Source organism: Brienomyrus brachyistius, chromosome 2, assembly GCF_023856365.1.
Source record: "Brienomyrus brachyistius isolate T26 chromosome 2, BBRACH_0.4, whole genome shotgun sequence".
Lineage (NCBI taxonomy): Eukaryota > Metazoa > Chordata > Actinopteri > Osteoglossiformes > Mormyridae > Brienomyrus > Brienomyrus brachyistius.
This window is the reverse complement of record NC_064534.1, coordinates 21936-34337: the sequence shown is the minus strand read 5'-3', so window position 1 is coordinate 34337 and position 12402 is coordinate 21936.

Below are 12402 nucleotides of genomic sequence, written 5' to 3'. Positions count from 1 at the left end.
GCTTCATCAGAAGAGATGCAAAACATCATCAGGAAGATGAAACCCTCCACCTGTGCCTTAGACCCTTTCCCAACTTCCCTGGTGCAGACCCATATCACTATCTTAAGTCTCCTTATCACCTCTGTTATAAATAACTCTCTTCAAACTGGTCATATCCCCTCTGTCTTAAAAAAAGCCATTATAAGACCACTTCTCAAAAAACACAACCTGGACCCAGAAGTCCTTTCCAATTATAGGCCCATCTCCAATCTCCCATTCATATCCAAAGTGATTGCGAAAGTAGTTGCCATCCAGCTGCATAACCACCTGAAACTCAACAACCTCTATGAAAAATTCCAATCTGGTTTCCGGTCAAACCACAGTACAGAAACTGCACTTGTAAGAGTCACAAATGATCTCCTGATGTCATCCGATGCTGGCTCTTCCTCCTTGCTTATTCTCCTGGACATATCTGCTGCATTTGATACAGTTGACCATGACATCTTATTAAATCGACTACATTCCACCTTTGGACTCACTGACATTGCCCTCAGCTGGATTCAATCATACCTCGCAAACCGGATAGAGTACCTTGCTATGGGTGACTCCACCTCAAAGCCACACACAGTCTCCTGTGGCGTTCCCCAGGGTTCAGTTCTTGGCCCCATGCTCTTCATTCTTTACCTTTCTCCGCTCGGTCAGGTCATCAGCCGCCATGGATTTTCCTTTCACTGTTACGCCGACGATACACAGCTTTATGTAAATGCCACAGCTGCAACGCCACTCATCATCCCCATCTCAACTCACCGTCTGTCTGGAGGAGATAAAGGTTTGGATGGATCACAATTTCCTTCAACTCAACAGCTCCAAAACCGAGGCCATTCTGGTTGGCACCCCTCACCAGATAAAATCATCACCCATAACCAGTATCATCTTCTCTGGCTCTAATATCTCTCTCTCATCAACAGTCACAAATCTTGGCGTAAAAATGGATCCCCAACTCACCTTTGAATCCCATATCAACCATCTCTGTAAGACCTCCTTCTACCATCTCCGGAACATTTCCAAACTCCGCCCCATTCTCTCCCTATCTGATGCCGAAAAGCTGGTCCATGCCTTTATCTCCTCTAGACTGTACTACTGTAATGCACTTCTCTTTGGGATACCTAGCAAGAGCCTGCAGAGGCTCCAATACATTCAAAACTCTGCAGCAAGGATCCTGATGAGAGTGCGAAAACATGAGCACATCACTCCCATTCTTCACTCACTTCATTGGCTTCCCGTCTCCGCCAGGATTGAGTATAAGGTTTTGCTTCTTACACACCAATGCGTCGATGGACATGCCTCCCCCCCCACCTCAAAGAACTTATCAACCCACAACGCGCAACACGTTCCCTCCGTTCTACGCAGGCCAACCTCCTCCACAAACCAAGAACCAATCTGAAGACTATGGGAGATAGGGCTTTCTGTGCTGCTGCTCCACGCCTATGGAATGCCCTCCCTGACTTCCTGAGGGCACCACAACCCACTGACTGTTTTAAAAAGCATCTAAAGACTTTTCTTTTTAACAAAACCTTTGGTTCCTCCACTTAGAAGTTTTAAATTTGTTTACTTTTAAACTATTTTGTCTCTCTTTATTTTAACTTGTAGCCCTTTGAGATCCTGGGATGTAAAGGGCATTATAAATAAAATTTATTATTATTATTATTATTATTATGGAACAGCACTCCAAGGTCACTGTGTGAGTGACTGCACTGAAGAATTACTTATCTAGCCAGATCGAAACATTTTCATACATCACTAAATAGGAAGAGGTTTTATGCTGTGATGCTTTAGATGTTTTTATTCCTTTTCCACAGGCTGAAGACATTGTTGGATGCAGTGGTAGCTATGTACGTGGTTTTTGCTATGTCTTTGATTCCGGCAAGCTTTCTGCTTCACCTGATGCAGGAGCAAGTCACAAAGGCTAAGCGTCTCCAGTTTGTCAGTGGGGTCAGCCCCCTGGTCTACTGGATGGCCAGCTTCGTCTGGGACATGGCAAATGAATGAGAACATCTTGACTTCCACACTACCGCAGGACTGGACGGAGACTTCAGTAATCCCTGTTTTTCCCCTCCACTTTTCCCAGATAAATTATTCCTTTTGCATAGCAATGGTTGTTGGTGTATTTGCCATCTTCAACATAAAGTGCTACACCTCTCCAGCCAACCTCAGAGCCATCATTGCTTTGTTGTTCAGAGTGCACTGGCTGCATTAAACCTTTAACTTTTTCCCTTTTTTATTGTTTTCGGTTCCCTTGGCGGAGATGCCCATACCCCCAGGCAAAGAAGTTGCCCCCGGCGAAAGCTTGGTTTTAAAATTGCATCTATAATTTTTCAGGTGCATTGCCCCGTGGGGAGAATGACGTATGTATTGGGTGCTGTCCCGAAACTGCTAAAATAAACTAGAATAGAAAATATGGATGAAAATAAAAAGTGAAAATAAGAAAATAAAAACCGGCAGAGGTGGGGCACCCAAATGGTGTTTCAATCTTGTTTCCCCTCCCCGTGTTCTTTTAAAAAAATGTTTATTTATTTGTACCTCCCAGAAACCCCCTGCGACAGCGGCGGAATCCCCAGACAGCGGTGGAGGCGTCCCTAAAGGATCTCCTCCATATATAATATGGATGTTCTCGGCAGAGCTGAAGACCATGTCTGATGGAGGCTGACATTGGCGGTAAGTAGGAGTAATGTTCATCAATGAGACCCTTGTGATAAGTATGAAGAACCCTAAAGGTATCCAGGCAAATGACTGGATAACCCCTAAAGAAATAAAAATCCATTGTGAAAAATATTAAAATGATATACTTAATTTATAAAATAAATAGGTGGGTCAATAAATAGATCTTCTGGATAAATACATATATAAATAAATAGATCCAGTAAAATAAATTAAAGAAACATAAGTAAGAGTAGGATTAAAATGGAATCAAATTAAAATGAAATAAAACCCTAAAATGAGATCAAATGAAAATGAGAGAGTGAGGAACTCTAGGTGTCTCGAATGGTGTCTGTAGGTAGGTGTAGGTCTGGGGTTGAAGTTGAGGGGGGGGTTTATATATAGGGCTACAGTTGAACTTTTGAAGTGGGGGGTCTTTAGGATTAGGGGGGACGGGGGTAAAATTCAGTCCCTATGGGTTAGGGGTGAAGGGGAAGAACTGGGGGGGAGAGGGGATAATGGGGGGTCTTTAGGGTTAGAGGGGGAGGGGGTAGGGGGAGTCCCTTGGGGGAAGGGAGGGACCCTTATGGTTAGTGGGAAAGGGGGTTAAGGGGGTTCTTAAGGTTAGGAAGGGAGGGGGGATCCTTAGGGTTAGGGAGAGAGGGGGTTAAGGGGAAGCCCTTAGGGTTAGGGGGAGAGGGGTATCCTAAGTATGAGGAGAAGAGGGGGTTAGGGTTAGAGTCATGGATCTCCATGAGGGACAGTGACCAAGAGGATGGTTAGATCAGCTTTACGGAAGAAGGATGCTGAATTTACATGTGCCATAACATCAACTCTGAAAAATATGTGTCCTTGAACATTCAGTGCTGTACCTAATCGGAGGTCATCCTGCTAGTGCAGTACTGCTTAATAGACACCAGGTGGCAGGCTCTCTGTTTATTATATATATTTTCCTCCCCATTGATGTGAACTGAAGCATTGGAAATGTCCTGATATTGAAGTATGGTTTCTAATGTAAACTGCTTTGAGTGTGCAAGCTGAGCATGGAAATTGCCATCAAGGTCCATACAAGCATTGAACATTTGGCGTCTTTGACCCGCATTGATGAGGACGTTTCAAATTGTTTGTTGTAGGGAAAATGCTTCCAGCGAAGACATTGAATATGAGCACTTTTTTTGGTGAATCGACCAGTTATCGCTCCTTCTGTACTGCAGTAAAGACCGAAGTTAATCATCTACCATAAAAGTCATTTTCCTTTAAATGTGTGTTTAAACTCACCACCTGCTAATGACTTTTCATGATACCTGCGAGCGCATACTTGGTCCACGGTAAACGGCATTGTGCTCGAGAGATTAGCCAAGCTGACTTGTTACTAAAACCTTGAGAAACTTGTCAGTAAAACTGCGAGCAGAAAAATGGGGCAAATTTGTATAGTCATCTGTGCACCTGTGTTTCTTCAGGTGAGTTGAAAGTGTTAAAATATAAGTGTTTAATGCGAGAAGATGCTCGCCTCCATTTCTGCACCAAATTAAGCATAAACGTATAAATGATAATATTCTTGTGCTGAAATTGATATGTAGATATAAATGAAACACATACGAAACATTAGGGAAATGTGAAAAAGTTTGTGTGTTTCAGGTGAGCATGGAATAAAATGGTTAAGACCTCAAGTGATTTACTAGTATAGAGGGTTAGCAACACATGATTGTTAGTATTTTAATGTGTGTATTGTAAAAATATTGATATATTCATGTTAAGTGATTTGGATTATTTTGTGAAAAAAAATTGATCATTATCAAAGTATTCCACAGTGTTGGTGGACTTATTATATTTTGATAGTTAATAAATATGTAGGCTATCTACCAGGTTAAATATTATACATAAGACCAGAGCGAGTAATTGCATTTATGCTGTGGTTCTTGTTTTGAAAAATCCAAACACAGTGTAGCCTAATGTCGTGGAAAAAACACTCTTTCATAGAAGGTAATATTTTGTCTCCTCAATTGTCCTGAAATCCAGAGAGATATACTCTTAAAGTTCCTGGAGTCTCAATGCACAGTCGCAAAACAAAAGAGCAGTTTGGTGACCGTGATCCAAAATACTGAAAATGAAAAGAGAACATTAGAGATTAATATAGTGTAATTATTTAATTGTAGTGTAGTAATGTGCTAATTACAGCAATTAGAAAAATCATATAACGAAGTTATTTAACGATTTAAGAATCACGGTTTATGTGCCTGTACATAATCCGTTAATATAATTTATGCAGTTTTGCACTTGTGGATCGAATGCTTAATTAAGACATTGGGACAGGCAGAGAAGTAATCCACTACGGACATTACAGAGCTGATGCACCAAGATTCCGAGGGGCTACATAGCAAGTTTGACCAGTCTGAACCAGATTTGGGCAAAAAGTTGTTCAGAAATCGCCACAGATCCACAAACTGATCTGACCCGTACGTGTTTGAGAGTCAAAAGTTAAATTCGGATCAGGGCCTAATGGGACTGGTGAGTGGCTCTGTGGACACTCAGAAATCCCTGTGCTTGTGATTGGAAGGTTGGGGGTGGTGCTTCAAGCCTGCCCTCAGCAGAATAGTTATAGGGCAGGCCCTTGAATGCACTGACTGACCCTGGTGTGTGTGTGTGTGTGTGTGTGTGTGTGTGTGTGCAATCACACTGCAAGATCAGGCAGTGTGCTCGAGGGCCTGCCCTGTAACTATTCTGCTGAGTGCAGGCTCAAGCACACTGACCTGATTAGAAGCACAGAGGATTAGCCACTCACCACCCCTTTTTTATCCAAAAATGGCAAATAAACGATTCACACACATGTAGCACCTGTCTCTGTGTGTTAGTTAAGGCCCTTGCTCTAGGATCTGCACTGTGATTATTCTGTCAAGGCTGTGCTTGAACCAGCAACCTTCTGATCAGATACAGAGGCTTAACCTGCAGCACCACTCGCAACCCCTGCTTGTATGTTCTGTATATCGTATATATGTTTTTTTCCCTATTTTGCCAAATAAAGGATTCACACACATGTAGCCCTTATCTCAGTGTGTTAGCATTAAGGCTGTTGTTCTAGGGTCTGTGCTGTGACTATTCTGCCAAGGCTGAATAACAGATATTACTCTGCCTGAGGCTTAAACCAGGGACCACCTTGATCGCAGGCACGGTCGCTCAATGTGTCGCGCCACCATCCATCCTCCGACCAGCCACCCTTAAGGGTTCAAGATAATGATCTGCCGGTGACGTCATGCAAAAAAAAGATACTACTCTGCCTAAGTCTTAAACCAGGGACCTCTTCAATTGCAGGCATGGTCTCTCAGTATGCGTACACGTGTCTGAAGGAAGTCTCTATTTCGCTCCGTTTCCAAGATATTCGAAAAAAAATGTTTTAGCTCTTTCTATATAGTGCGATTTGCTGGTTTCATCGGTTGCCTCCAATCATCAAGACAGATCTGAGGAATTTGGTTCAAAGCTCTACTACATTCCTAGGCGGAGATACGCCCACTTCCGATTTTGACGCTAACATGCTAAGTTTTGAGATGCGTGCCGATTCTGAATCTAGGATACGCAATACCCCTAGATCCAACGTTTCGGCCTGATCTGAGCATGCCAAGGCATTTTACATACTAACAGGCTAGCATGCTAATTTTTGAAATAGCTAAAATGCTTGTAGCTTTTTTTGTACATTGCCTATTTTGATGCTAATTTATTCACTTGATTCTACTCATCAAGCCGGATCTGAGGAACTTTGTTTCTAATCTCTAGGGTATTCCTAGGCTGAGATGCGCCCACTTCCTGTTTTGATGCTAATATGCTACCCTGCTTGTAGCTTTTTTTGTACGTTGCTTGTTTTGACGCTCGTTGCATCACTTGGCTCTACTTATTAAGATGGATCTGAGGAACTTTGTTTCTAGTGTCGACGACATTCCTAGGGTGAGTTACGCCCACATCCGGTTTTGATGCTAATATGCTAGCATGATTGTAGTTTTTTTTTTTGTGCTTTGCCTGTTTTGATGCTAGTTTTATGTCTTTACTCTGATCTGAGGAACTTTGTTCCTAGTGTCGACGACATTCCTAGGCTGTTACGCCCACTTCCGGTTTTGATGCTAATATGCTAACATGATTGTAGTTTTTTTTTTGTGCTTTGCCTGTTTTGATGCTAGTTTTATGTCTTTACTCTGATCTGAGGAACTTTGTTTCTAGTGTCGACGACATTCCTAGGGTGAGTTACGCCCACTTCCGGTTATCTCACTGCTGATTTCCTGGAGCGGCTAGATTCCCTCAACCTACAACAACATGTTGATGTCCCCACACATTCCAGGGGTCACACACTTGACTTGGTCATTTCAAACTTCGCCCCCATCAGTAATCTACAGGTATATGATCTTGGTATCTCGGACCATAAAGTAGTGTCAATGGAGCTGCCCTTTCTCTCCCCCCATATCAAACCAAAACGTCAGATCCATTTCAGAAATCTGAAGACCATCAATGCAGATGCCCTGGCCCTGGACCTTAAATTTCTCTCCTCTGAACCTGTCAGCAGTGCAACAGCAGAGGTGCAACATGCACATCAATTTCTTCAGACAAAAAGTTGATAATATCCGTTCATACCTCTCCATCACGAATATCTTGCCTCCTCCAACTGTCGACCTACTACCTGAGAAGGTCCAGCCACATTGCTCCTTCTCTGCTACCACATGGGAAGAGGTGGAGAACGTCATCAGGAAAATGAAACCATCTACCAGTTCCCTGGACCCTTTCCCTTCAGCCCTGCTAAAGGTCAACATCTCTGCCGTCTCTCCACTCATCACCCGGATCATAAACCAATCCCTCCTGACTGGCCATATTCCTTCTACTTTAAAAACTGCTGTCATCAGACCTCTATTGAAAAAACCCACCATGGACTCTGGAGATGGGCCCATAGTTAGAGAGAACTTCAATCTTCCATGCCTCTCTAAAGTTCTGGAAAAAAACAGTTGCAGCACAACTTCATGATCACCTCAAACTGAATAACCTGTTTGAAAAATTTCAGTCCGGTTTCCGCCCTGGCCACAGCACAGAAACAGCCCTGGTCAGGGTCACCAATGATCTTCTGATGACGGCAGATACTGGTTCCCCTTCTATACTCATCCTCCTTGACCTGACAGCTGCTTTTGACACAATAGACCATAACATCCTCTTTCACCGCCTGCAATGCACCCTTGGACTCTCAGGAACTGTTCATAACTGGTTCACGTCATACCTAACTGGCAGAACCGAACATGTCACCCTTGGCAGCGCAAAATCTCACATCCACAACGTCACCTGTGGTGTCCCACAGGGCTCTGTGCTTGGCCTCACTTGACACCAAGTCAAGTGTGTGACCCCTGGAATGTGTGGGGACATCAACATGTTGTTGTAGGTTGAGGGAATCTAGCAGCTCCAGGAAATCAGCAGTGAGATAACCGGAAGTGGTCTTTACTCCTACTCATCAACTCTGATCTGAGGAACGTTTTGTTTCTAGTGTCTACGACAATCCTAGGCTGAGTTACGCCCACTTCCGGTTTTGTTGCTAATATGCTAACATGATTGTAGTTTTTTTGTGCCTTGCCTGTTTTGATGCTAGTTTTATGTCTTTACTCTACTCATCAACTCTGATCTGAGGAACTTTGTTTCTATTGTCGACGACATTCCTAGGCTGTTACGCCCACTTCCGGTTTTCATGCTAATATGCTAACATGATTGTAGTTTTTTCTGTACATAGCCTGTTTTGATGCTAGTTTTATGTCTTTACTCTACTCATCAGCTCTGATCTGAGGAACTTTGTTTCTAGTGTCGACGACATTCCTAGGGTGAGTTACGCCCACTTCCGGTTATCTCACTGCTGATTTCCTGGAGCGGCTAGATTCCCTCAACCTATAACAACATGTTGATGTCCCCACACATTCCAGGGGTCACACACTTGACTTGGTCATTTCAAACTTCGCCCCCATCAGTAATCTACAGGTATATGATCTTGGTATCTCGGACCATAAAGTAGTGTCAATGGAGCTGCCCTTTCTCTCCCCCCATATCAAACCAAAACGTCAGATCCATTTCAGAAATCTGAAGACCATCAATGCAGATGCCCTGGCCCTGGACCTTAAATTTCTCTCCTCTGAACCTGTCAGCAGTGCAACAGCAGAGGTGCAACATGCACATCAATTTCTTCAGACAAAAAGTTGATAATATCCGTTCATACCTCTCCATCACGAATATCTTGCCTCCTCCAACTGTCGACCTACTACCTGAGAAGGTCCAGCCACATTGCTCCTTCTCTGCTACCACATGGGAAGAGGTGGAGAACGTCATCAGGAAAATGAAACCATCTACCAGTTCCCTGGACCCTTTCCCTTCAGCCCTGCTAAAGGTCAACATCTCTGCCGTCTCTCCACTCATCACCCGGATCATAAACCAATCCCTCCTGACTGGCCATATTCCTTCTACTTTAAAAACTGCTGTCATCAGACCTCTATTGAAAAAACCCACCATGGACTCTGAAGTTCTCTCTAACTATGGGCCCATCTCCAATCTTCCATGCCTCTCTAAAGTTCTGGAAAAAAACAGTTGCAGCACAACTTCATGATCACCTCAAACTGAATAACCTGTTTGAAAAATTTCAGTCCGGTTTCCGCCCTGGCCACAGCACAGAAACAGCCCTGGTCAGGGTCACCAATGATCTTCTGATGACGGCAGATACTGGTTCCCCTTCTATACTCATCCTCCTTGACCTGACAGCTGCTTTTGACACAATAGACCATAACATCCTCTTTCACCGCCTGCAATGCACCCTTGGACTCTCAGGAACTGTTCATAACTGGTTCACGTCATACCTAACTGGCAGAACCGAACATGTCACCCTTGGCAGCGCAAAATCTCACATCCACAACGTCACCTGTGGTGTCCCACAGGGCTCTGTGCTTGGCCTCACTTGACACCAAGTCAAGTGTGTGACCCCTGGAATGTGTGGGGACATCAACATGTTGTTGTAGGTTGAGGGAATCTAGCAGCTCCAGGAAATCAGCAGTGAGATAACCGGAAGTGGTCTTTACTCCTACTCATCAACTCTGATCTGAGGAACGTTTTGTTTCTAGTGTCTACGACAATCCTAGGCTGAGTTACGCCCACTTCCGGTTTTGTTGCTAATATGCTAACATGATTGTAGTTTTTTTGTGCCTTGCCTGTTTTGATGCTAGTTTTATGTCTTTACTCTACTCATCAACTCTGATCTGAGGAACTTTGTTTCTATTGTCGACGACATTCCTAGGCTGTTACGCCCACTTCCGGTTTTCATGCTAATATGCTAACATGATTGTAGTTTTTTCTGTACATAGCCTGTTTTGATGCTAGTTTTATGTCTTTACTCTACTCATCAGCTCTGATCTGAGGAACTTTGTTTCTAGTGTCGACGACATTCCTAGGGTGAGTTACGCCCACTTCCGGTTATCTCACTGCTGATTTCCTGGAGCGGCTAGATTCCCTCAACCTATAACAACATGTTGATGTCCCCACACATTCCAGGGGTCACACACTTGACTTGGTCATTTCAAACTTCGCCCCCATCAGTAATCTACAGGTATATGATCTTGGTATCTCGGACCATAAAGTAGTGTCAATGGAGCTGCCCTTTCTCTCCCCCCATATCAAACCAAAACGTCAGATCCATTTCAGAAATCTGAAGACCATCAATGCAGATGCCCTGGCCCTGGACCTTAAATTTCTCTCCTCTGAACCTGTCAGCAGTGCAACAGCAGAGGTGCAACATGCACATCAATTTCTTCAGACAAAAAGTTGATAATATCCGTTCATACCTCTCCATCACGAATATCTTGCCTCCTCCAACTGTCGACCTACTACCTGAGAAGGTCCAGCCACATTGCTCCTTCTCTGCTACCACATGGGAAGAGGTGGAGAACGTCATCAGGAAAATGAAACCATCTACCAGTTCCCTGGACCCTTTCCCTTCAGCCCTGCTAAAGGTCAACATCTCTGCCGTCTCTCCACTCATCACCCGGATCATAAACCAATCCCTCCTGACTGGCCATATTCCTTCTACTTTAAAAACTGCTGTCATCAGACCTCTATTGAAAAAACCCACCATGGACTCTGAAGTTCTCTCTAACTATGGGCCCATCTCCAATCTTCCATGCCTCTCTAAAGTTCTGGAAAAAAACAGTTGCAGCACAACTTCATGATCACCTCAAACTGAATAACCTGTTTGAAAAATTTCAGTCCGGTTTCCGCCCTGGCCACAGCACAGAAACAGCCCTGGTCAGGGTCACCAATGATCTTCTGATGACGGCAGATACTGGTTCCCCTTCTATATTCATCCTCCTTGACCTGACAGCTGCTTTTGACACAATAGACCATAACATCCTCTTTCACCGCCTGCAATGCACCCTTGGACTCTCAGGAACTGTTCATAACTGGTTCACGTCATACCTAACTGGCAGAACCGAACATGTCACCCTTGGCAGCGCAAAATCTCACATCCACAACGTCACCTGTGGTGTCCCACAGGGCTCTGTGCTTGGCCTCACTTGACACCAAGTCAAGTGTGTGACCCCTGGAATGTGTGGGGACATCAACATGTTGTTGTAGGTTGAGGGAATCTAGCAGCTCCAGGAAATCAGCAGTGAGATAACCGGAAGTGGTCTTTACTCCTACTCATCAACTCTGATCTGAGGAACGTTTTGTTTCTAGTGTCTACGACAATCCTAGGCTGAGTTACGCCCACTTCCGGTTTTGTTGCTAATATGCTAACATGATTGTAGTTTTTTTGTGCCTTGCCTGTTTTGATGCTAGTTTTATGTCTTTACTCTACTCATCAACTCTGATCTGAGGAACTTTGTTTCTATTGTCGACGACATTCCTAGGCTGTTACGCCCACTTCCGGTTTTCATGCTAATATGCTAACATGATTGTAGTTTTTTCTGTACATAGCCTGTTTTGATGCTAGTTTTATGTCTTTACTCTACTCATCAGCTCTGATCTGAGGAACTTTGTTTCTAGTGTCGACGACATTCCTAGGGTGAGTTACGCCCACTTCCGGTTATCTCACTGCTGATTTCCTGGAGCGGCTAGATTCCCTCAACCTATAACAACATGTTGATGTCCCCACACATTCCAGGGGTCACACACTTGACTTGGTCATTTCAAACTTCGCCCCCATCAGTAATCTACAGGTATATGATCTTGGTATCTCGGACCATAAAGTAGTGTCAATGGAGCTGCCCTTTCTCTCCCCCCATATCAAACCAAAACGTCAGATCCATTTCAGAAATCTGAAGACCATCAATGCAGATGCCCTGGCCCTGGACCTTAAATTTCTCTCCTCTGAACCTGTCAGCAGTGCAACAGCAGAGGTGCAACATGCACATCAATTTCTTCAGACAAAAAGTTGATAATATCCGTTCATACCTCTCCATCACGAATATCTTGCCTCCTCCAACTGTCGACCTACTACCTGAGAAGGTCCAGCCACATTGCTCCTTCTCTGCTACCACATGGGAAGAGGTGGAGAACGTCATCAGGAAAATGAAACCATCTACCAGTTCCCTGGACCCTTTCCCTTCAGCCCTGCTAAAGGTCAACATCTCTGCCGTCTCTCCACTCATCACCCGGATCATAAACCAATCCCTCCTGACTGGCCATATTCCTTCTACTTTAAAAACTGCTGTCATCAGACCTCTATTGAAAAAACCC